The sequence below is a fragment of the Lissotriton helveticus genome, chromosome 1_1 (assembly GCF_964261635.1).
Source record: "Lissotriton helveticus chromosome 1_1, aLisHel1.1, whole genome shotgun sequence".
Classification (NCBI taxonomy): domain Eukaryota; kingdom Metazoa; phylum Chordata; class Amphibia; order Caudata; family Salamandridae; genus Lissotriton; species Lissotriton helveticus.
The window spans coordinates 416,250,669-416,274,943 of NC_136057.1; the positions used below are offsets into that span (position 1 = coordinate 416,250,669).

Genomic DNA, 24,275 nt, shown 5'->3' on the forward strand with positions numbered 1-24,275 from the left:
GGTAACAAGCATTGGAAATGCAATAGGTCTCGCATTAGAAAAGTTGGAGCTATTGGTCTTGTAAATGACAAATATTTTATTTATTTGTTGGTTTTTTAAATAGCTAAATTGATATCTTTGTCATTTACAACGCCAATAGTTATAACTTTCGCGAATTTGACACGTTTGGAATGCAACATGTTTTGTATTTACGTGACTTAGATGGCAGCTCTGGTCGTTAGGCCACATCTCTAGAGAGCAGGAGAGTGCAGCAGGGGAGAGAAGCACAGCAAGGGGTGTCGGAGGATAGGGGGGGCAGCTGGTGTTCTTTGTGCTGGCTTCACTGGCCCGGGACCGTGGGGGTCGGTCCTGGGCTAGCTTGGGGGTTGGTGATGGGCGGAGTAGGGGCAAGGGGTCTTGTGCTGCACGCAGGCAAGGACATCGCGGGGTGGCAAGTAATTGTGAAAGTTATCGTTTAACGGGAAGTGTAGCAACATCATATTGTTGGAGGTCACTCGTTGGTGAAGAGGCACGCAATGGTATACTGGAGGGATTAGGCATATATTTGTGAGTATGGAGCTGGTGGGGGCTCCCAGCAGCGGCGACCAGTAAATGGAGCGATTAAGGCACAGAATGTCATTAAGAGCGGTCCCAGTGAAATGTACGGGTGGTTGGGCTCGGGGTGATAGCAGGGTGCAAAAGAGAAACTGTGCTAGAAGGAAAGGGCGCCAAAGGGATTGGGGGGATGGGGCACCAACGCAGGCAGCCACAGAAGACCCGGCGTAAGGGGTAAGTGGCAGGAAAAAGGGGGTCGGCAGAGGAAAGGAATTGGTAAGACGAGGAGAATCAGCTGCGGGGTGTGAAGGTTAGGGGCTCTGCTGGGAGGGAGGGGGGGCTCGGGGAGGGACGAAGGGGTGGGGGGCAGGACAGGCGGCGATACGGAAGGAATGGAGGAAAGAGTGGATATTACATTCAGAGCCCATCATGTCGTGTGGATGGCACTAGACGGTGAATAAGCACTAAAGGCATGATGGAATTAAGGATGGATTGTGGATGAACTGGTTGGCTATGAAGGGCGCACAGCAGAGGCCAAGAGGGAAAGTTCACGTTGTAGATACTTGAAGACAGTAATTGAGCCGGGATGCATAAAACGTCATTAGGCGCTGTCTCGGGGAAGTTGACTGGGGTTTTGGCTCTGGTGGGATGGCGGGATGCAGAAGCTAATAAGGGGTGGGGGATAGAAATGGCGCCAAAGGAAGTGGGGATGGGTCATTAACGCAGGCGGTCAAGTAAGACACGGCGTAAGGGGTGGATCAAGAACAAGGGACAGGTTTTACACATCCTGGGTAGGCTTACTATATTCCCTACTAATTATATCAAAATGGTGTGAATCGCTTGAAAGCTCACAGAAGGTTTTGCACTTTTGGGGTCCCCTGTTCTCTGTATTTTATTTTGCGGAAACAGATCTGAAGGACTGGAGGAAAGTAGAGCCAGGGGCAGGGGGGCCACCCCCAGGGAGTCGTGAAGTCAGGCAGCGCCAGCCATTCAAATGATTAAAGTTTGCTTAAATTAAAAGCGAAAAATGCAGAGAATAAAAAACAAGCATTTACAATGCAACGGTTTCGCCTTTGGAAAAGTTTGAGCTATTGGCATTGTAAATGACAACATTTGTATTTATGTGTTGGTTTTGAAAACAGATAAATAAATGGCATTGTCCTTTACATTGCCAATAGCTCTAACTTTTCCAAAGGCGAAACCGTTGCATTGTAAATGCTTGTTCTTCCTTCCTTTGTTCTCCCCTCTCTCCCGTCATTCGGGGCGGGAGAGGACACGGACGGCGGGAGGGGGTGGGAGAGGACACGGACGGCGGGAAACGTGCACAGGACAGCGAGGGGGGGGGCGGAAAGGCACACGGAGGGGGCGGGAATGGACAGACTTTCAGTGAAAGGGGAGGGAACGGGAAAAAACGTAACTCCGCCCTGGGAAAAAATCTCGGGAACGCCCCCGAATCTGGTCCGGCCTTGACGGACAGATCCGGCACTCAATGGCTAGCCTCCATTTATGGAGCTAGCCAATGAGAGCCGGGGGACGTCCCCGAAGTCCTTATGGTCAACATAGGATTTCAGCTGCGCAGAGCGCAGCCTTCGGCAGGCGAAACCCAAAAAGCATATTGGGTGTATACCAAGACCAAGTATTGAACTGCTCTAATGTATAAAATACATGTTATTGCTTCAGTAACAACCATCCAACACCACTAACTGTTGCACAATATTTAGCTTTTAGCTTGAGAACACACACCTCCTAAACTGCACAAAATGTATACAAAAGTCAATTTACTGTTTCACTAGTAACACCTCAACTGAGCACCCACTGAAATAATTGTACATGAAATATAGTTTAATACTGCAGTGGCAGCTACCTCCTCTGTATAAACTGCACACATGGCAGCAAAATGAATATTATTTTTTTTCACTGGCACCCAACACCTCATCATAAACCGCACTAATCGCACTAAAATGTAATTTCTTAGTTGACTGACGTCTTCGCCTAATAATAAACTGCACGAATTTAAGCAAAATATTTAGTTTTTTTGTTTTCACTAACTAATATATAACAATTACGTGCACGAATTGTTTATATGTTTCATTGCCAACCAAAATGTGAGAATCAGAATACCAGCAGCTAAATGTGTCAGGACATGTCAGGGCCTTTTCAGTGCACACAGAGAGGTAGGAAGACCTGTCCTGTTTCTTGGTTAGGATTCTTGAGTTGTATTTTACACACTCTTACTGCCTCTCAGCACCAAGATACTGTCGAAATACCCTGATAGCAACCATAACCTGCACCCACTGTAACCAAATAGAGTGTATTGTTCCACTGACAACTGTCACCGAAAAGTGAATGGCACAAACCAGAACAAAGCCGATAATGTACTATTTCACTGACGACCATTTCACAGGGTGCACTGTTTGAAACAACAAAGCAACATATATTCCTTAGTGTTTCACTAGAAACACCTAATAAAATGAACGGATTTGAGTAAAAATATAGTTTATATTTTAAGATAAAACGAGGCCCGAAATCAAACTTCACAAATTGGAAGAAACCCTGTGGATTACCGTTTCATGGACAGCCATCGTCTGCTTTTAATTAAACTGCACTTTTTAAAAATTAATTTAGGGACACTATCTTGGGCTATTTTTAATGCTCTTACTGCTAAAAAACAGATAAATTGTACTGACTTTTATTTCAGCGATAGCTAAAAGCAGGAAATACTAATTTACGTAAACATGTGTTGTATTTAATAACGTTCGATGTACATGTGTTTTTTTATTTCGCTCAAAGTCATATAATGTAATAAACTTGGCTAAACAGAAATGCGTGGTCTGCTATTTCAGTGTCCACTAAGAACAATAAATTGCCCTTATTCTGATATACATACTTTATTCTTTCACGAATATCCGGTGTCTGAATAACTGCAGTTACGCAAGAAAATGTACATACAATATGCATTGATTGCCATGCAACAGATGCGAAAGAACTTCGGCTTTTCTAAGAGAATCGCATTCACATTCATTTCCAGAAAATGTCAGAGTGACATTGCTTTCTTACACCAGATCCACTGATAAAGGTTGCCCCGGAACAAAAGCCCAAAGTAAAAGCAATTGAGTTCCAGAAAAGTCTTGTAATATGTGTGGCGGTCGCAAAGTTTCAATGTTTGAATTTGTCCGGAGCGTGTAGCACGGGCGAGAATAGAAAGGCGCCTGGGAGGGCAGATGGGAGATCAAAGGCATGCCTCCCTGCACATAAATCGCCGGCACTTAAGCGAGTTGTAGTGCACATAATTTATACTTGATGAAATTCAGGAATCGCGGCGCAACCCCTGTTGTTACCTCCGTGGCGTCTGACGACATGTGCCAGTGTGTGGGGAGGCTTCTCCAAGCACATATTAACCGAGGCGCTGTTTGCATGTCAAGCGCAGTGTCGTGGTGTGCACTTGTCAAACTTCACATGGGATTCAGAAACCCTCAGCCCAGAGGAAAGCTCTCCGGACGCGATGTGATTACGGGAATCATTCTGAGAGTTGCAATGAAATACGCCGAGTGCGCGCGCATGTGTGTTCCCGTGGACGTTTTGGTGGCCCATAACTTCCGTTATTAAAACATCCCCCTTGACAGACAGACGGACATAAACACCATGCACACATACAATGTCCACACACATCATGTCCACACACAGCTATAATCACACACGCGAAACACACATACCATATAAAAACACAAACCCCACACATACCATGCACAAACACACACTGCGCACACACATATCCCATGTACACACCATGCACACACCACGCAAACACGACCATTTCATACACACACCGCACACACATACACACAGACACACCCCACATCACGCACTCACATACCGTGTATACAGCCTCCATGTGAACCCACGCATCTGCCTTGCTCGTCAGTTTCTTACCATGAGCTGTAATGGGATTTGGCAAAAGCGCCCCGTTCTATCTTCCAGACAGATGCAGCTGCCCCAGTCATGTCCATGAGAAGGATAAAAGCCCTCACCTGCGAAGGATGACTTCCAGAAGTGCGCGCCCTGAGGCTGCTCCTTGGCGCAGTACACGCCGCCGCTCCAGCCGTTCGCCAGGGTCCACGACTGGTAGCCGTCCATGGGGATGTATGCCTCGTGCCTGGGCTCGCCCGGCCCGAAGCCGGACACCACGTCGATGTACCCGGGCATGGGCTGGTAGGGCCCGGGGTACCCCGGGAAGTAGGAGACTTCCTTGGCCCGCGAGGAACCCTCGCTGCCCTGCGCGCTCGCCCCGCTGCCCAAGGCGGGCACGTCCATGTACTTCTCCACCGGGAAGGCGCCATGAGGCGAGGGCTTCAGGGCGCTTTGCTGCACCCCCACCCCGTGCGACATGCGGCAGCTGTAGTATCCGTTCCCAAAGTGGTAGCCATAGCCCAGGGAGGGCGCGCCGGCCCCATCCTTGCCGGAGTCCAAGCGCGCAGCGCCGGACGACCTCCCCGGGCCGGAGAAGGCGAAGCCAGATGTTGCTCGGCCAGTGGTGGGCCCGAAGACGTTGGGGGAGGCGAGGAAGCCCCGGGCCTGGCCGCTGGAAGAGGTGCCCTCCGCTCGGAGCCCGTCCATGTCCCTCTCAGGGGCCTGCGCACGGCTCTCTCCTCCACCCCCGGCCAGGCATGGCAGAGCCAGGCATCCCCCCAAGCAGGTTAGGTCACCGCGGTGCGGTGATAAAAACTAACCTCCAGCCAGAGGGAGGGAGAGGGGAGTAGGAGGAATGTGTGCGCAGCGTGCCAAGTGCAAGGCCATTGGCCGTCTGAGGCAACGTGGTCCTGAAGCGCTTGGGAATCTCTGCCCTCAACCCCCAACACAAGGTGATCTGGGCCCACTCCCCTGCGCACAGGCCCTCCTGCAAGAGGAGTCTGCCCCCAACCCACTATCCAACACTGAGGCCTCCAGCACTCTGCCCCCCCTCGCCCCCAACCACCACCCGCCATCACAAGGAGGGCTCTTGCCTCCAGCACAAGGACTACCCACATCCGGCATATACTTCTGACGATTTTATCAGATTTCAGAGCCTATTTTCCCTTCACTGTAAGGTACGAACCCTTGCACGAGCTACAGATACATCTACGTGTTTCCCATCAACTCACTTTCTACACGGACGGCGGGAGAGGACACGGACGGCGGGAGGAGGGCGGGAGAAGACACGGACGGCGGGAGGAGGGCGGGAGAAGACACGGACGGCGGGAGGGGGCGGGAGAAGACACGGACGGCGGGAGGAGGGCGGGAGAAGACACGGACGGCGGGAGGAGGGCGGGAGAAGACACGGACGGCGGGAGGGGGCGGGAGGGGGCGGGAGAGGACACGGACGGCGGGAAACGTGCACAGGACAGCGAGGGGGGGCGGAAAGGCACACAGAGGGGGCGGGAATGGACAGCGCATCTGAAATCACTTTCAGTGAAAGGGAAGGGAACGGAAAAAACGTAACTCCGCCCAGGGAAAAAATCTCGGGAACGCCCCCGAATCTGGTCCGGCCTTGACGGACAGATCCGGCACTCAATGGCTAGCCTCCATTTATGGAGCTAGCCAATGAGAGCCGGGGGACGTTCCCGAACTCCTTATAGTCAACAAAGGATTTCACCTGCGCTGAAAACCTGCGCAGAGCGCAGGCTTTTGGCAGGCGAAACCCAAAAAAGACATATTGCAGTCGCGAGCCGTGAAAGAACTTTGAAGCTTCAGGCTGGATTAACCCTCTCTCCCTCCCTCGAGCTGGCCGGAGTGAGCAGCGCCCGCCTCCTGCCCGAGACAATATCGTCAATATTTTAATTTCTCTTGGTTTTGAACTTGTTGTTGACAACTTGTGGTCTTTGAGAAGAGAGAGCCATGGAGTTCCTGAGGATAGGGGAAAACTCGAGCTCCCTCCTGAGGCTGGGTGAAAACAACAGCGCCCTGATGGACCTGCTGTGTCGTCAGGGCGCTATGCCCCCCGCCAGCTACAGCGGCAATGCTAGCGCCTGGAACCTGACCTGCGAGCAGCTACTGCGGAAGAGGAACATGGCACCGAAAGGTAAGGCTTGGAGAGAGATTTTATGAGAATGTGTACAGTCTATTGTGCCAACTGATTGGTTTGGGTTCCCTTCGTAGCGCCTTGGGACAGCGCAGACGAGAATCTATATCACTCTACGTTTTGAGGAGGTAGTGGCGGGGATACGTTGCCGAGTTTGAGAAAGAGAACATGGGCGCTCTACTCCCGGCGCCTGTAACTGCCCATAACTTGTTGATCCTGGGTAAATCACTCCGTTTTCCTCTTTTCTTATTAACAAAAGCCGACAGTGCTTAGAAATCTGCCAGGCTGTATGAAGAACTATGTCTAACATACGGGAGCGATCACTCCGTTCAGGCTGAAGGAGCTGCAGGTAGCTGCAGTGTGTTGTGTTTATCTGATAGTGCCTTCTATCGCTAGTAAGGCTTCGAATCGCTTTCTTAACGTGATCGCCATTTTCATGCTATTAACGGATTCAATGAAAACTATACTGTCAATGAAAACTATACTGCACCGGCCTATTTATAAAGCAGCGGGTGTTTTTTAAGTGAATGGCAGGGTGTAAAAGCGGCAGGGGCCCCGGCACGGCCAAACTGCAGGGAGAGAGAGGGGAGGTGCTGGCGGCTGGGGAGGGGGAGGAGAAATGCGAGCCTGGCTGCTGCAGGGAGAGAGAGGGGAGGTGCTGGCGGCTGGGGAGGGGGAGTAGAAATGCGAGCCTGGCACCAAGCTGGGAAGAGATGGCGAAGACAGGCGATTTGATGCTGTGCACGCGCATTTTAACTCATTCCGCTTGCGCATTGAGCTAAAAGCACACATGCACTTCATCAAATCGCCAGTCTTCGCCAGTGTAGTTAAACGCTGTTTAAGCCCCTATAGTCTCGCTCCGCTCAATGCGCATGCGCATTGAGAGGCGAGACCTAAAAACGGATGTGCTTTTAAAAATAGTGAGAATAAGAGTATTTATGCCAGTCCAGTGAGATTTACATACATATCGATACCGATATGACCTAAGGATTAAAAAGCAAGAAGCCTTTTTGTTGCTGTTTAAATAGACTTTTTTTCTCATGTTTATACACGAGGCACAAAGTGGACATTTTTAGTCAGAGACAACTATGTAAGCGAAGGTTTTTCGGGACTAACGGCACACACGTTACGCAGCAGAGATTCCTTCAAATTAGACAGTCCATTATGTGGCTAGATTTTATAATTTTTTATATGGAAATGTAATTCTAGCTGCACCAATTGTGAATGTCTCCGGAAAATCGAAGCCTTGCTTTCAGTTTGGTACAGAAGACAGGAGGCTGATTAAGCCTCGTTAGAGGCAGTAAATTATTACCGATGATGGTTGACTTTTTTTTATTTTTACAAGTGAACTATAACATCAGAAGTCACTTGTGATGAGAAGATACTACTTGTACCCTGGCACACATGACTAATGAATTCAACTTTACTTTAGCTATATCAGATGGTTCATTAGAGTTCAGAGAAGGTAAGAGAGGAAACAAAAGAGCAAAACTATATGAATAGTAAATAGTTGTGTGGAACGAACACATCACAGTAAAAGTTGGAAAGACTGGTGTGCACACTAACACTGGGGATCATCAGAATCGTCACTGAATGCAGAGGTATCCCTTGCCTCAGAAATGTGCTTAGATCGACAGGTACCAAAGAGATCACACAGCAGCTCCACGGGCTGGTGGAACTCATTGCAATGGGTGGATCTTACTCTTCAGCTGTAGACGGTTACACTGATCCTTGTCTAAAAATGCAACAAAATTCCATTGATGGACAGCCAGGTTTGCATTATAATAATGCTGATACATAAGTGATTGTTCTGATAACAATTTAACATTTTAGAGAATTGTGTTTATTTAGTGTCTATCACTACAATTCATGTTAATATAGTGCTAATGCCCTAGAGTACTCTTGTGGCATGACCTCCTGTGGTTGATGTGTGGTCTTCAACGTCAGTCACTGGTGACATGTTTGATGAGAGAAGGCCTAAGATTTTAACCTCTTCTCCATGTGAATTTGGTTCTGTTCACCAGCCATGGCCATGGCAAGCTTGGTCCCAGAGGAGAGAAAGGCTGGGCCAATTCTCCTGCCTCCATGTTATGACCAGGTGAAATTCTCTGAGGTAAATCATCTCTTTCAGTGCATCTCCACTGATGATTGAGAAGTAGTTGGTATCACACATGTCAACCGGTATTTCTACGCCAAGCAGCAGGAATGGAAAATGATGCTGAACAGGAATGGGAAGGCAGAAACCAGATGAGGGTCCAGATGTCAAGAGTGAGGGTGTGGTGGGAGCACGATCCAGGCATATGTGGGTACACACCCTGTTGGAAAGTAACCAAACCATACACTCGACAAAGCTAATAACCATATTATGGTCCATGTAGGACCTAGAGCCAAAAGCTGAGCCACAGCAACGTTGAGCACCAGATGCCTTGTGCACACAGGTAAGCAAATATGCAGCCAAACACTGTTACAAATCCCTGTAAACTCACCACTACTTCGGCACAGATAAATTGAAATAATAATGATAACTTTGTGTATACCGTGCACATACCACACTTTTGCCACTCTTATGTGTTCTAAATAAATCATAAACATCTCATTCAGTCTTAAAGTAGCATATTCATGGATAACAGAAGGATGAAATGCTGACATGGTCTTGCTAGGATTCAAATCTAGTAACTGCATCTCACATCAGAAGACTTGACTAAGTCCTCTAGCTGGTTATCACACCCTGACCTTACTTGACTGTGTACCCGGTCTACTTGTTAAGCATGTAGACTGGAGATGGCGAAGAACTATTAAAGCCAAACACTAGGATGTGGGAATCATGGGAGTCTGAACAACAGCATCTCAAATGATGGAGCATTGCTTGTGAATTAATGAATGCAACATGAAATGCTCTTCACCAAAGTTGGCAAGTACCTATTGTTCCTCCTGCCACATCTACTCCACACATATTTTAAATCTTTTTCCGGATTACAGAGACGGCTCCTCTATCTTCATCATTTGGTTTCTTATGTGATGTTTGCTATGCCACTGAAGGTCCCTGCCTGTCTCGCACTCATGAGGCCGACTGTTATCTTGTCAAGGAAGTAATTGACCCTAGGGACAGAAGGTTCGCGAGAGTTCATATTGATACAGGGCACAACTTCCTGTCCGCCAAAACAATTAATACAAACTTGGTAAAAAATACCTTGCACCGCTAATGAAATCATGCCACTACCTCTGGCTGCCGGACTGGACACGACACCAAAATTAACATTGAAATATGTCTTTACGATTAACTGATGACAATAATAATGATGCTCTGATGTTGATTACATTTTCAGTTATCACACACATTTTGGTTTGCATACTCACTTTTCACTTGTTGGTGTGTGGGGAGCGTATTTTCTAAAGAGAATAGATCCGCCGGGTAGACAGTTTCGACGCGTGTTGGAATTGATGCGCTGTTCGGTTCATCTTACATAAACATCGATTAAAGTTGCGTAACTAAAAAAACTCCGCCAATAGACTTGTGCTGTGACTCTTAAAGTGTTACACAAAGGGGGGTTAAACCCATATAGTCACGGGGACCTGGGTGCTATGTGATACATATATAGGAGAGGGTCCCCGTAAAGGTAGTGTATGCCAACGGGCCACACTCAAAAGTGATTAATTACAATTTAGAAAAAGACAGTCAACGAAATTTCCATTGGTAATAAGATTTTATTACCAAAGGATAGAAGACAAAAATTATCTGTTTCAATACAAAATATCATATATTAACAGGCCCCAAAGGGGGGGGAAAAACAAGGGGAAGAGAGGAAAGAAAACTAAAGAAGAAGTTAATTAAACAAATACACACAGTATAAATAGTGACCTGATTATTACAAGATTAGTGACACTGTACGAAGAATTGACAATACAGAGGCCAAAATACGGCCAAAATCACACAATTCACAAATAGTCCAAAACATCCAGCACATATGATAATTCAAATTAATAAGGGTTGTGCCTGGTGTGTAAACAAAAGACAAACAGTCGACGTTTCGACCCCTAATAACAGGCTGAGTAAAGTCCTTTCACGGGGTCTTCATCAGGACGTCATACAGGGAAGGGGAAGGGGCCACACTGTGGGGAAAAACATTTTGACTTTAATACATGGTAAAGACGGCAGTTTATCCAATAGTCTAAACCAAGCAATTAATTTAACGATATTGCAGCAAAATTAAATTACCATGGGGTACGGCCTGGGGGGGGCTCTGTACACAAGGTTGGCGCCACGCAGTTAAGTCGTGGTCAGTCACTAATGGTCGGAAAATCAACAGGAGAGGAGAAAGTCAACAGTTAAATCTGTACATGCGCTATGTCAAAATACATCTTATGATAAGTCAAAGCAAACACAAAGGGCCTTCTGTTTAGCAGTTAACGCAGCCACAAGAGTAGAACAACAGATCTTGTTGCCTCTCTCGCAATCATAAGATTAATGAATTAAATACTTAAATACCTCGAGACTCTGGCGAAATTATTGCACCAGGAAACAACGGGTGGGGCACTCTTAGTGGAATGTGACCATTCGGACACGCTGAAATTAAATAAGTGAAGGCACTCGTGTTACTGAATGCCGAAATTGATGACCCAAGGAATTCATGCATTAATTAAAAAGCCAAAACTGGCAAACTTACAGGAGATTGTATTGTGAACAAGATAAACAGAGGTCTCCGTCACCGTGGTAATGTGAGGAGCCGTCTGCTTGGAAAGACTGCTAACACGAAGGCGGGTAGGCGTGTGTTTGTCAAGTCCAACCTGCCATCGGAGAAATAATTAAAGATAAGAGCTAGTACCTATACTTGAAAATTGCGTCAAACACAACCGTACAAAATCGTACTGTGGCTCTAACTCACAAGAATTGGTGGTACGTGAGCTTTCCGTCTGAGTGCAAAGCCGATGTATTTACTGCAAGGCTCCACAGAAGAGGGAGATTAGTGAGCGGGGCTCGTAGTCCCTTGGTTCCTAAAGAAACGGGATAACGATTAATTTCGGAGCTCTAAGGTGCCGGTAGGAGAACGACCGCCAAATATTTCACTTACATTCGATTGACATTGAAAGCGTCTGCAAGGATCAGGACTGGGAGGTGTCTGCAAGAATCCGGACAGCAACTCCGCAAAACAGCAATGCGGAGTTTGGGGCGGGGCCAGCTAATGTTGGTTCAATTGAAATGGAAAAAATACTCAAGTCTACCGCGGTGAGGGCTGATAGTTTAAAGCAGCGATATTAAATTAGTAGGGAGTGCCTGTACCCGCAAGTAAAAATATATATATTGAAAAATATATATTATCACAGGATAAGTCTTATCTATGAGGATGTCGACCATAACTGCAATTTACAACACCTAAAATGTCGTTTATTACAAATGGTGCTTCTCTCACACAGGAGGAAGTAGACCCATTCCTTAATCAATTACCCGACTACAAAATTAAGTGGCATCACATATTTAAAGGATAATATTATGAAAAAATGGGGGTGCATCTCTCACGCAGGAGGATGAAAACCCGTTCAAACACTGTTCCAAGAGACATGATTACATGCTAGAGAAGGCAACACATGATTTAAAACAGATCATGACCCATGGGTGCATCTCACGCGCAGGTGGATGAAAACCCATTTGGCCAAAGGGGGTGTGCCCAAGCATTCAAAAGGGTAGACTACAGAATCTCAGTTACTGGGGTCAAGGTGTTCCAATGGGGGGCATGTTCGATGGTTCAGCCTAGCGCTGCCAGTTGAGATAGACTGCTATCCTGTTCGTTCAGTCCGTTTTTTATGGAGTCCAGAAGTGACATCCATTTGGACTCCCGTGTATTCAGGATAGATAGGAGGTTACCTCCCCTTCTACCGAGAGTCACCTTTTCAACAGCAAACCACCGTAGGTCGGTGACCAAATGGCCAGCTGTGAGCCAATGGTCCACAAGGGGGGCACCTGCCACTTTGCATCTCAGTCTACTGCAGTGGGAAGAAATTCTAGCCTTAATTTTCTGTTGCGTTTGACCTACATACAACTGACTACATGGGCAACGAATGATGTATATCACTCCAGTAGAATTACAATTGGTGTAGTGTTTAAGGGTATACGTACGTCCACGATGGTCAAATGTTTTGGTCTGGACTGTGGTGTCGCAGGCAGTACATCCACCACATCTATAGTGGCCGATCACAGGGGGCAAATTCCAGAGGGACGTTAGAGTGGGTTGGCTCTCGCCTTCAAGGAAGGAGTGAACCACCATGTCCCTTATGTTTTTAGCTCTCTTAAAAGAGTGGAGAGGCAACTCTGTTTGTTTGATTAGGCTTCAGGAAGCCAACTGAGCGTAATTCACTCTTACAATACCAGAGTCATCACCCTAGGGGTTTAAAAGACAACCTGCCAGTCGGCCAATTTTTCAGGATTAGGAGGAATTGCTCCACAAGAGCCGATTATTTTAAAGAATCGGAGATCTTGAGTGAACGTTTGATAGCACGAGGGTACCCAATTAGGTTGGTCAAGAGGGCAAGAAAGCGCGCTTGGTATAATCCCCGGGATTCCCTACTTAATCCAAGTGATGCCTCACGTGCTACTACTGATCGCGTGATTTGCGTTACGACCTTCTCAACCCGCAGCAACGACATCAAGAAGATCATCAATCATAACTGGCCATTGGTGGCTGATGTAATCAAACAAACAGAGTTTGACGTACGTATACCCTCAAACACTACACCAATTGTAATTCTACTGGAGTGATATACATCATTCGTTGCCCATGTAGTCAGTTGTATGTAGGTCAAACGCAACAGAAAATTAAGGCTAGAATTTCTTCCCACTGCAGTAGACTGAGATGCAAAGTGGCAGGTGCCCCCCTTGTGGACCATTGGCTCACAGCTGGCCATTTGGTCACCGACCTACGGTGGTTCGCTGTTGAAAAGGTGACTCTCGGTAGAAGGGGAGGTAACCTCCTATCTATCCTGAATACACGGGAGTCCAAATGGATGTCACTTCTGGACTCCATAAAAAACGGACTGAACGAACATGATAGCAGTCTATCTCAACTGGCAGCGCTAGGCTGAACCATCGAACATGCCCCCCATTGGAACACCTTGACCCCAGTAACTGAGATTCTGTAGTCTACCCTTTTGAATGCTTGGGCACACCCCCTTTGGCCAAATGGGTTTTCATCCACCTGCGCGTGAGATGCACCCATGGGTCATGATCTGTTTTAAATCATGTGTTGCCTTCTCTAGCATGTAATCATGTCTCTTGGAACAGTGTTTGAACGGGTTTTCATCCTCCTGCGTGAGAGATGCACCCCCATTTTTTCATAATATTATCCTTTAAATATGTGATGCCACTTAATTTTGTAGTCGGGTAATTGATTAAGGAATGGGTCTACTTCCTCCTGTGTGAGAGAAGCACCATTTGTAATAAACGACATTTTAGGTGTTGTAAATTGCAGTTATGGTCGACATCCTCATAGATAAGACTTATCCTGTGATAATATATATTTTTCAATATATATATTTTTACTTGCGGGTACAGGCACTCCCTACTAATTTAATATCGCTGCTTTAAACTATCAGCCCTCACCGCGGTAGACTTGAGTATTTTTTCCATTTCAATTGAACCAACATTAGCTGGCCCCGCCCCAAACTCCGCATTGCTGTTTTGCGGAGTTGCTGTCCGGATTCTTGCAGACACCTCCCAGTCCTGATCCTTGCAGACGCTTTCAATGTCAATCGAATGTAAGTGAAATATTTGGCCGTCGTTCTCCTACCGGCACCTTAGAGCTCCGAAATTAATCGTTATCCCGTTTCTTTAGGAACCAAGGGACTACGAGCCCCGCTCACTAATCTCCCTCTTCTGTGGAGCCTTGCAGTAAATACATCGGCTTTGCACTCAGACGGAAAGCTCACGTACCACCAATTCTTGTGAGTTAGAGCCACAGTACGATTTTGTACGGTTGTGTTTGACGCAATTTTCAAGTATAGGTACTAGCTCTTATCTTTAATTATTTCTCCGATGGCAGGTTGGACTTGACAAACACACGCCTACCCGCCTTCGTGTTAGCAGTCTTTCCAAGCAGACGGCTCCTCACATTACCACGGTGACGGAGACCTCTGTTTATCTTGTTCACAATACAATCTCTTGTAAGTTTGCCAGTTTTGGCTTTTTAATTAATGCATGAATTCCTTGGGTCATCAATTTCGGCATTCAGTAACACGAGTGCCTTCACTTATTTAATTTCAGCGTGTCCGAATGGTCACATTCCACTAAGAGTGCCCCACCCGTTGTTTCCTGGTGCAATAATTTCGCCAGAGTCTCGAGGTATTTAAGTATTTAATTCATTAATCTTATGATTGCGAGAGAGGCAACAAGATCTGTTGTTCTACTCTTGTGGCTGCGTTAACTGCTAAACAGAAGGCCCTTTGTGTTTGCTTTGACTTATCATAAGATGTATTTTGACATAGCGCATGTACAGATTTAACTGTTGACTTTCTCCTCTCCTGTTGATTTTCCGACCATTAGTGACTGACCACGACTTAACTGCGTGGCGCCAACCTTGTGTACAGAGCCCCCCCCAGGCCGTACCCCATGGTAATTTAATTTTGCTGCAATATCGTTAAATTAATTGCTTGGTTTAGACTATTGGATAAACTGCCGTCTTTACCATGTATTAAAGTCAAAATGTTTTTCCCCACAGTGTGGCCCCTTCCCCTTCCCTGTATGACGTCCTGATGAAGACCCCGTGAAAGGACTTTACTCAGACTGTTATTAGGGGTCGAAACGTCGACTGTTTGTCTTTTGTTGACACACCAGGCACAACCCTTATTAATTTGAATTATCATATGTGCTGGATGTTTTGGACTATTTGTGAATTGTGTGATTTTGGCCGTATTTTGGCCTCTGTATTGTCAATTCTTCGTACAGTGTCACTAATCTTGTAATAATCAGGTCACTATTTATACTGTGTGTATTTGTTTCATTAACTTCTTCTTTAGTTTTCTTTCCTCTCTTCCCCTTGTTTTCCCCCCCCCTTTGGGGCCTGTTAATATATGATATTTTGTATTGAAACAGATAATTTTTGTCTTCTATCCTTTGGTAATAAAATCTTATTACCAATGGAAATTTCGTTGACTGTCTTTTTCTAAATTGTAATTAATCACTTTTGAGTGTGGCCCGTTGGCATACACTACCTTTACGGGGACCCTCTCCTATATATGTGTGACTCTTAAAGTGTCATACCACATTTCATGTTAACACTATTTTCATTGGTGGCAACCCCTCGAACGTAACCAATAGCGTGGCGAGTTAGTTCAGTTATATGCGGAAGTGTTTTCTAACGCAGAGTCGCGTTATCGGCAATGGTAACGGCAGTCGGTGGTAGAGCGGATCTCGTGGCATGAGACAGCAGGAGGATTAGTAGGTGAGTGTAGAGGGGTTAACATAGAGGAATTATCGAAGTACCGGTCTATCTTAGAGAGACTAAATGATGTTATCGTTTTGGATCAGCAGGAAAGGACGGCATCCAGTAGAAGACAGACGAAGTTGCAAATTGAATTAGGTCATACAAGATCTATAGGTAAGCGCGAGAGGACTCAGCAGTAATGCTGTTGTTCAATATTGAGAAGAATACTGAGATTGGATATTGTCTGATACACAGATATGTTTTAGGTATAACCAGGCGCAGCCACGTACTGAAGTGTCTCATGAATTCCAAGACAAGGTATGTTCATTCTCAAATGTTCATTCAGAGTGTTACATAATCGAGATTGGAGGAAATTAGCTAAATACATTTATATACACACCATAGGATCGGAGATCGCTTTTAAAAAAGAAAAGGACCTAAGGACTATTGAGAGGAAGTGGCTCTCAGATAGTGGTGTAAGTGTTTTTTTTTCATTTTTTAAATTTTCTTTTGCTTGATTTTTTTCATACACGTTGCACAGAAGGTGATGTTTTGGTGTAGGATCTTGTGGTCTTTGAAGATGTAATTGATTTGATATATTGTTATCAGTGTTTTACAAGAAAATCTACTGATGTGCCTCTATAAATTTTTAATAATTTACAGTGTTGCCCCTGACGAAGGGACTTGCTAAGTGTCCCGAAATGCATTGGGCGAATGACAACCGAATTAAGATTCAAATATTGATTTTTTCTGTATGTTTAATGATGTGTTAAAAAATTATTGTGTTTATGAAAACTTGAAGAAATTTGTTTTGTGCAGGAAAATGCATATTTAACTGTGAATCAACAGGAATAAAAACTGTTACAGAGTTTTAAAAAACTGGTTAGATCATAGTATATTTATTTACGCAGAACGAATTCATCAAGAGAACACTGACGCCTGGGGCTTTCTTTAACAAGTTGTCGGTGTGAGAGTGAAAGCACGCATGGCACGCGTTCTGCTCAAACGCCGCGAGCGTGGACAGGAGATGTGTGTGCATGTGGACATCGCCTGTCCAGGCGCATGCCATCTCCTGTCTCGTTCGCTAGCAAAAGCAACGACTATGGGTCTTGCCAAGGCGAGCAGCGCATGCGCTGCATCGCTAGGCGAGACCTACACATTCTAAGATGGACTAGATATTCATGTGCATTTTGGGCTAAAGGAAGGGTCACAGCACGTCTTGTGACTGGAAAGATTTCTGGAAAGAAAAACAACTTGAAAACATCCGAGCTCAAAACTAGATGGCAGGAATATGCAAAGCAAATCTATCTACAGCCACACAAGCTACGAACATATTATTTCTGCCACATATATAACTTTTTGTTCCGACATATGCAGGTGGCAGACTATTAATTTCAGAATCATCTGCCTGACCATTAAATATTTTACTCATTAGGTCCCCCCCACTACATGTCTTCTAGATTGAATGTCTAATAAAGACCTCAAAAAAGGTCTTGTTAGCATTTCTAAATTTCATTCCCTTATTTCGAGGCCTAAAGGATCCTCTCTTGAGGAATACACTGCGGTTTGACATTACGGTTGTCACTCTCTCTAACCATTTTCAGGAAAAAGCAAAGGACTAGTTTGTAGCTATAGTCAAGTTGATTCTCATGGTTAAATTTACTTGAACTATTTACCTATCACTACAATAAAATTACCAGTTTGTATTAATTATCACTATGTATTCGAATCTCCTATATGTTTCTATGCATGTATCTGTGTCCTACATCTGCCCTGTAAAGCGCTCTGATACCTGCAAGGGTCTTGTTCGCGCTATTTAAAACCTTCAAAATAAATAAATAAATAAATAAATACTTCTTCAAAGGCTTCTCACCTTGTGAATGATTACCACACGATACTTTGAAAAGTGGGAATAGATTGGTACCGAAAAACCGAAGAAATATTAAAACACGGCCCGAGCAAACTATCTGTCATTGTGAGTCTGGAATGTGAGGCAATAATGTTTTGCAAATGTAGGTACGGATAACCAAGCAGCTGCTTGGCAGATGTCAACCACTGTAACAACTCTGGTGAAAGCTGCGGAATATACTATGGTAAAGTGACCATCAACGTTCTTTGCCAAATTATAGCACATTTTAAATACAGCATGAAATGGTGGTCTATTGGTCATCACTTTGATTGATCTCCTTGGCACCATCGAAGCCCACAAAAATCTGGTCATCTGCGCTTGCTCTGTTGTGTGCAGTTGACGTAGTAAGTCTACACGTCTGGGGTACAGCCTAGGCAAACTCTACCCAGAATCTCCTCTTCATTGGTGGGATAAGAAGGAGGGAAAACGGGGGGCGAGCTACGACAGCAACCAAGATGGCAGCGTAAGCTCCGGGCTCCGTCGACCTCCGCCACTGGCTCCACAATCCTGTTAATTATCCTGATTTTGCGCCAGACCTCCGTGTGGCTGAGGAGTTGCGGATCCCAATGGTGCTTTTCCGAGACTTTTGCTGGCTCGAATGACGTAGCTACACCGTGTCTCCTTTTTCGGCCTAACCCAGCCTGGAAGCCGGGGCCTCGAGTACTGACCCAGCCAGGTTTCAGTTGAATAACATCGGCCGTGGGCAGGGTCCGGTCTATCGAAGTGGAGGTCATCCTTGCCCGATTCGGATGGCGGTAGAGTGGTACGTTTAATGATACAGGACACCAAAGATCTGTGGCCGTGAGCGGTGGTCCCCTCCCCGGAGACCTTGCACCGCCTCCCGGGTCTCGCGGGCTGGGGTCCCCGCCTGCCGCGGCGGAGCAAAATCGTCTGATCGCTAGGTCGCCCTCCGTTACCGTCCGCACCGCTCTTGTTTGTCCCCCCGGTGCAGTCCGGCCCCTCCGGGATAATCGATTTGATTCTTATCGAGCGTGAGGAGATGGATCGATGGCCGCCATCGGGGCACTTCACTATCAAGTTGACGCCATCCTCCACAAAATGACCGATGTAGTCGAGACTATTTGTTTGAGACCGGACTCTGGCCCTATACCAGCATCGACACAAGTTGAGTTCCCTGCGGAGCAGATTTTAACAGAGGAGGAGGACCCCGTGCTAAACATGGTTCTGACACCCCTGATACACGCTCCAGTACCAGACTGCGAGCTTGAGATCTCTGAAAATTTCTTGCTTCCACCACCATTGTTGCCTGAGATAGAATCACTTGACCGTTCACGGCTGGAGGACTCCTTTGTTACCTTCTCGATTGACTTTCCATGCCTCTTCCCCCATCTGACTTTACCGCATTCGTCGAGGAAAGGCTATCGAGATTTTCTGTCGATGGGGGAATACTTCAGCAAGATTGATTCATTTCAAGGCCTACTAACTTTTACTTGTTTCTGCCGTGAATGTTTGAAATTCCTTGGACTCCTTGACTCTCCTGTCTTTCCGGTGGTTCTAATGGTGGGAGCTCGCATGAAGGATCGCAAGGGCCAGGGATGAGGTTGACTGTTTGGGTTCGATATTGAGAATTTAATGGACATGGGATTCTGCTACCTTTGCTGATGCGGGAGGTCCGGTGGTTGTTATAACTTCCCCTATGTATTTTCGCTAATCGATTTTCCTCCAATATTTTAATAGTAGGGGTCGTTCACCTTTGGCGAGGGGGAGGGGAGACCGGGAGCATGTATAACAAATTCCTCCTCCATGTTTCCATGTTTGGTATTTAGTTAGATGGGGCGACAGGCACACTGCTAATTGGGGTTGGGTGGAAGCCTTATGCAGGGGTGCAGGGAGGGGGGGGTGTTTGTCGATTGTATGTGTGTGGGTTTTTATGTCTCAAACTCCTTTTTCGATCCTGGTGGTAGCTGCCTTCCCGGGGGGTTATCTGGTTCGGTGGGCAGACGGGTCCTAGTGCTGGGGTTGCTTTAGACTTTTCACAATGTTTTTCTCCTTAATTGCTGCAAATGGATAATGATCGTAGCTTCGCTTATCGTTTTTATTGTGTTGCTTTCGACACCTACTCGATTATCTAGCATTTAATATCCTGTTTTCAAAGAGTGATGGAAGAATCAAAATGTCGATCTATAGGATTGCTTATTGTTGTGTATTGCAAAATCGCACGCCATTTCAGCCCGAGCTCTGGCCTCACAGTCTGGACTCTCCGTTCATTGCTCACCATTTATTTGTTTGAAAATTATCCATTCCGTGATGTAAGGCGTCTGCCACTGTATCTTTTATTTGTTTTAATTTTCAATAAAAAATATTTTTTTTTTTAAAAAAGGAGGGAAAACAATGGTAGAGTAGTGAACTGGCCCATGTGAACGGCAAAAATACTTTTAGCAAGGATAGGCAGATTAAAAAAAACAATTTACTGGATAAAAGAATGTACATGGAGGTCGCACCAAGAGGGCTTGAAGTTCTATAAAGATTAAGGTTGAATTCATTACCACCATGAAGACAATCATTGGAGTCATAAGTCGGACTGAGCAAACTTGCCCTCTGGAGTGTATTCCCCCGCCCACCGCCCGCACCCTGTGGAGTAGCATGGCCCCCCAGTCGAACTTCCCCAGGCAGGTCGGATTATGAATATAAATACATAAATACCCCATCAGAAACATCAGAATCATATCCTGAATATGCTCAATTGTCCGAGGAGAAGGGAAAGCCCTCAGAATGGTTGCATCTCGCACCATGCCATGGACGTCAGTTTTTGCATGGATACAAACTGGGAATTCTGGGTGATGATTGTGTAGTCCAAGTCACAGAGGAGAGTCACATGGCCCAGTAGATGTTCCATGCATGACCAAAGCAGAACGCATTTTCACCAGTCAACCAAGTATGAGCATACGTAAACTGCTAACCTCCAAAGTTACGCCGCAACAACTCCCATCACAGTGGTGAATGCCCAGAGAGCAGTCATCAGTTCAAACAACAAAAAAGCAGAAAAGCTCAGGTAATGCCTTTGGGTGGTCACAATCGGCAAATGAAAATAGAGCCCGGAACACCAGTCCATTTTTCTGCGTTGAGGGCTAACAGGACCAAACTCAAGGACAGCATATTGAACTTACCATGCTGAATGAAAAGATTCCTGAGGCTTAGGTCCAGGTTCGATCTCATTCCTCCATCCTTCTTTGGGATCAAGAAGTAAAAGAAGAAAAATCATGTGCCCCTTTCTTTTGTGTGCACCACTTCTATGATTGCTTAACTCAGCAGGGCAAGAACGCCTGCCTCTTGAATCAAGGATTAAGCCAGATAGCGTCTCCTAGAGGAAGAAGGGCAGTTCAGCAGCAAAAGACAGGCTGCAGCCTTTGCTGATTAGCTGGAACACCAGTGATTTATTGTGATAATTTCTTAACTGGTGGAGAAAAGGGAGACCATCCTTCTACTGTCCGCTGGAACTTACTTGTGTAGAGGGGCAGTCAAAAACGTTTTGAGGCAGAAGAGCCAGTGGAAGACCGCAGAGACTGGAGTTGCTGCTGTTGAAAGTCCTTAGACCTACATGTGTCTTAAAGGAGCAGTATATAATTTGGAGTGTCCACAGCAGCTGAGATGGTTGGTACTGTCGAAACAGTAGCACAAAAGAATAACCTCAAAATGTCCTATACTGCTGGTGGAACTATTTCCCCAGGAAGGCTAGGTCAGGAGAGAGTACTATGGCTCTGTGCTTTGTGAAGTGTTCCAGGAGGAGTTGACCTTCCCTCTGAACAATTGTTCGCCATTGAATGGCATGTCCATGACAGTTGCATGGACATCTCTGGAGAAATCAGTAAAACATAGCCAAATGTGACTTGGAAGGGTGACAACTGTGCCCATGGATCTGGCCATTGCATCTGCAGAATCCAGGCCACTTGTTTTGATTTGTGTAGTAACCAGGCATAATCCTTTTTGCTTTTCTCTTTACTTTATTTCCAGTTAAAAGAACACCAACAGTAACCTCCAGCAGAATAACAACCAGCATAGAATCCACACACTTTCCCATTCCAACAGAATCATCCCTTACATCACAGCATTTTCCTTATTCTAGAGTATCTCCACATATCTCCCCTGTTTCATATGCATGACAAAAGAAACAAGCATTTGCAATGCAATAGGTCTCGCATTAGGAAAGCGTGAGCTATTGGTATTGTAAATGACAATTTTTTTAAATATGTGTTGGCTTTGAAAATTTATAAATTAATAGCATTGTTATTCACAAAACCAATAGCTTACACTTTCTTAATGCAAGTCCTATTGGCTGAGTGATGTGGTGGTGTCCCTGAGTGATGTGGTGGTGCCCCTGAGTGATGTGGTGGTGCCCCTGAGTGATGTGGTGGTGTCCCAGAGTGATGTGGTGGTGTCCCAGAGTGATGTGGTGGTGTCCCAGAGTGATGTGGTGGTGTCCCAGAGTGATGTGGTGGTGTCCCAGAGTGATGTGGTGGTGTCCCAGAGTGATGTGGTGGTGTCCCAGAGTGAAGTGGTGGTGTCCCCGAGTGATGTGGTGGTGTCCCCGAGTGCTGTGGTGGTGTCCCAGAGTGATGTGGTGGTGTCCCAGAGTGATGTGGTGGTGTCCCAGAGTGATGTGGTGGTGTCCCAGAGTGATGTGGTGGTGTCCCAGAGTGATGTGGTGGTGTCCCAGAGTGATGTGGTGGTGTCCCAGAGTGATGAGGTGGTGTCCCAGAGTGATGAGGTGGTGTCCCAGAGTGATGAGGTGGTGTCCCCGAGTGATGAGGTGGTGACCCAGAGTGAAAAGGTGGTGTCGTCCTATAGTGATGTGGTGGTGTCCTAGAGTGATGTGGTGGTGTCCCCGAGTGATGTGGTGGTGTCGCCGAGTGATGTGGTGGTGTCCCTGAGTGGCGTTCAGCAGTGTGAGGCGTGCAGCAGTGTGAGGCGTGCAGCAGTGTGAGGCGTGCAGCAGTGTGAGGCGTGCAGCAGTGTGAGGCGTGCAGCAGTGTGAGGCGCGCAGCAGTGTGAGGCGCGCAGCAGTGTGAGGCGCGCAGCAGTGTGAGGCGCGCAGCAGTGTGAGGCGCGCAGCAGTGTGAGGCGCGCAACAGTGTGAGGCGCGCAGCAGTGTGAGGCGCTCAGCAGTGTGAGGCGCTCAGCAGTGTGAGGCGCGCAGCAGTGTGAGGCGCGCAGCAGTGTGAGGGGCGCAACAGTGTGTGGCGCGCAGCAGTGTGTGGCGCGCAGCAGTGTGTGGCGCGCAGCAGTGTGAGGCGCGTGAGGCGTGCAGCAGTGTGAGGCGTGCAGCAGTGTGAGGTGCGCAGCAGTGTGAGGCGCGCAGCAGTGTGAGGCGCGCAGCAGTGTGAGGCGCGCAGCAGTGTGAGGCGCGCAGCAGTGTGAGGCGCGCAGCAGTGTGAGGCGCGCAGCAGTGTGAGGCGCTCAGCAGTGTGAGGCGCGCAGCAGTGTGTGGCGCGCAGCAGTGTGAGGCGCGCAGCAGTGTGAGGCGCGCAGCAGTGTGAGGCGCGCAGCAGTGTGAGGCGCGCAGCAGTGTGAGGCGCGCAGCAGTGTGAGGCGCGCAGCAGTGTGAGGCGCGCAGCAGTGTGAGGCGCGCAGCAGTGTGAGGCGCGCAGCAGTGTGAGGCGCGCAGCAGTGAGAGGCGCGCAGCAGTGTGAGGCGCTCAGCAGTGTGAGGCACTCAGCAGTGTGAGGCGCGCAGTCGCAGCAGTGTGAGGCGCGCAGCAGTGTGAGGCACGCAGCAGTGTGAGGCGCGCAGCAGTGTGTGGCGCGCAGCAGTGTGTGGCGCGCAGCAGTGTGTGGCGCGCAGCAGTGTGTGGCGCGCAGCAGTGTGTGGCGCGCAGCAGTGTGTGGCGCGCAGCAGTGTGTGGCGTGAAGCAGTGAAGCAGTGTGTGGCGTGAAGCAGTGAAGCAGTGTGTGGTGTGAAGCAGTGTGTGGCATGCAGGAGTGTGAGTAATGCAGCAGTGTGCAGCGTGCAGCAGTGTGAGGCGTGCAGCAGTGTGAGGCGCGCAGCAGTGTGAGGCGCGCAGCAGTGTGAGGCGCGCAGCAGTGTGTGGCGCGCAGCAGTGTGTGGCGCGCAGCACTGTGTGGCGTGCAGCAGTGTGTGGCGTGAAGCAGTGTGTGGCGTGAAGCAGTGTGTGGCATGCAGGAGTGTGAGTAATGCAGCAGTGTGCAGCGTGCAGCAGTGTGAGGCGTGCAGCAGTGTGAGGCGTGCATCAATGTGAGGCGTGCAGGAGTGTGAGGCGTGCGGCAGTGTGATGCGTGCGGTAGTGTGAGGCGTGCAGCAGTGTGAGGCGTGCAGCAGTGTGAGGCGGGCAGCAGTGTGAGGCGGGCAGCAGTGTGAGGCGTACAGCAGTGTGCAGCATGCAGCAGTGTGA

At 47.3% G+C, this 24,275-nt stretch overlaps 1 protein-coding gene and 1 pseudogene across 1 annotated transcript in view; both read right to left on the reverse strand.

The window, feature by feature from the left end:
- IPO8 (importin 8) overlaps positions 1-24,275 on the reverse strand; it is a 737,162-nt gene that overhangs the window by 395,192 nt on the left and 317,695 nt on the right. The window lies entirely within an intron of this gene.
- On the reverse strand, positions 4,321-5,148 carry LOC144769735 (homeobox protein Hox-D13 pseudogene; annotated as a pseudogene).